The following is a 2,500-nucleotide window of genomic DNA, read 5'->3' as shown; positions in this document are numbered from 1 at the left end:
GAAGTCCTTTGCAAAAGTGACTGATTATCACTGATATTCAATAATCTGTATTACTGTTCGTGTCGGGAAAAGTATTCGCCGCGTTTTTTTTTTTTTTTTTTTTTTTTTTTTTTTACCTAGTAGCGTACGTGCAATTGAAACAGTGAATAACATTCATATAAAGGTGTTATCGCAAATTCTCGGTAATTTGTGTAGGACGAATCAACCGGCAAGTTCTCCGAGGCACGAGTGAGTGCACAGACAAGCCGTTACCGCGACCTGTTCAGGCTGTTACTTTTACAATCAGAGATGTATCTACTGTGCTGGTTCAGCATAGCGAAATATCCCCGCAGTGTTATGTTATCTACTATCTACATACCCAAGTTCACACACATAACCCCCCCCCCACACACACACACACACACACACATCCATACACACACAAACAAACAAACAAACAAACACACACCCACACACATACTGTAGGAGATAAGTGCTCGCGATATCTGCCTATTCTTTTACATTTTATCTATCGTACCAACGCGTTCAGTACATGGTCATAGATAAGAAATTTGCGGTGCGGTGCAGTTTTTATCAGCATATTTTATTGATAATGCTCTTATCTACTTCATCATCAGATACCACAAAAGAAAGATAGGAAAAGGAAAACTGCGTATCCCATGCATCTTTCTTTGTTTTTATTTTCTTTTGTCTGCCTTTCTCCCCCTCCCCCTTCTTTCTCTCTCTCACTCTCTCACTCTTTTCCTAATGATAGTTTATCATGGAGTTTAAGCTCATAAAATTATGCTGTTCTTTAATTAGCGATTTAAGCTTTGTTGCCTGTTTTATCAAAGTTTGACAGTTAATCATTACAGCTGATAAACGTAATTATTGTAGAAAGATATGAATGAGAATAAATATCACAATACAAGAGATTATTTGACCGGTTTCCAGACGAAGATATATTCGAAACCGGTCAAGTACATCTCTTGTATTGTGAAGATATTCATTCTCATTCATACCTTTCTACATTTGTCAACATGAATAAGGTTCAAAAGTGATTATTATATTCCGGTCTATAGCCGTATTCTGTCATATTTTCATATTTGTTTTTAACATGTGGTGCTATAATGATATTTTAGTGAGGAAAAGATTAGGCGTATACCTACATTTTTGTAGTTGTAGCAATTTAACAGTAAAGCTCCTAGTTACAGCTTACGTCAGTAGAATACTCTATAAAACAGGCAGCAGAGCTTAAATATATATATATATATATATATATATATATATATATATATATATATATATATATATATATATATATATATATATATATATGCACATACACACACGTACACACACACACATACATATATATATATACAAATATATACATACATATATGTATATAAGTATTTTAAATATACAAGTCTATATATATATATATATATAAACATATATATATACATATATATATATATATATATAAACATATATATATATATATATATATATATATATATATATATATATATATATATATATATTATAGATGTACATATATACATATACATATATATACATACATATATATATATATATATATATATATATATATATATATATATATATATATATATATATATATATACAAATATATGCAGACATATATGTATATAAGTATTTTAAATATACAAGTATATATATATATATATATATATATATATATATATATTTATTTATATATATTTATTTATATATATATATATATATATATATATATATATATATATATATATATATATATATATATATATATATATATATATATATATATATATATATATATATATATTCATGAACTGACAAACATTTGATTCATAGGTATTCACCTACAGTACATCCAATATACATTATATCTAATATGCAATTATCACTTTAGTCCATGCTGTTATTACTTTCATGATCATCTTTCCTTGTAGTTTTATTTAGATCTGGTTATACTCCACACATTCTTTTGGTGATTACGAAAATAATAACAAAAAAAATATAAAATGGTGCAATTTGTGGAAGGATATTTCAAGCAAAGGGAACAGTCATGGGAATATGTTTTACAATCTTTACATTCTATTACCAAAAGCTTCATTTATGCAATAATCATATTAACATGGTACAATTTCCCGTTTTCAACAGGAAGCAACATGGACATCACAATCCAGGCGAAAGACTGGCTATCAGGCATCTCGCCTGTGAAGAAGGCAAAGCTGTTTTTCTTCTCCACTCATGCCAATGCTCCTAGTTCTACGAGAAGTCGCCAGGAGGTCGAGGAGATCCAATTTCCGCTGGCCAGTGCTGTCGCCCTTAAAAATCTCAGCAAAATAGATGAGTCCCTAGAGAAGAAGGCAACGACTTTTTATCATCACAATGCGACCGAAGAAACAATCTCAGAGACAGATTATGAATATCTGAGCTTCTTCTCCGCCTGCAAATATTTGGATGTTGTTCCATCTTTTCTTAGTTT

Source organism: Penaeus vannamei, unplaced genomic scaffold (assembly GCF_042767895.1).
Source record: "Penaeus vannamei isolate JL-2024 unplaced genomic scaffold, ASM4276789v1 unanchor2930, whole genome shotgun sequence".
Taxonomy (NCBI): Eukaryota; Metazoa; Arthropoda; class Malacostraca; order Decapoda; family Penaeidae; genus Penaeus; species Penaeus vannamei.
This window is presented reverse-complemented; position numbering follows the sequence as displayed.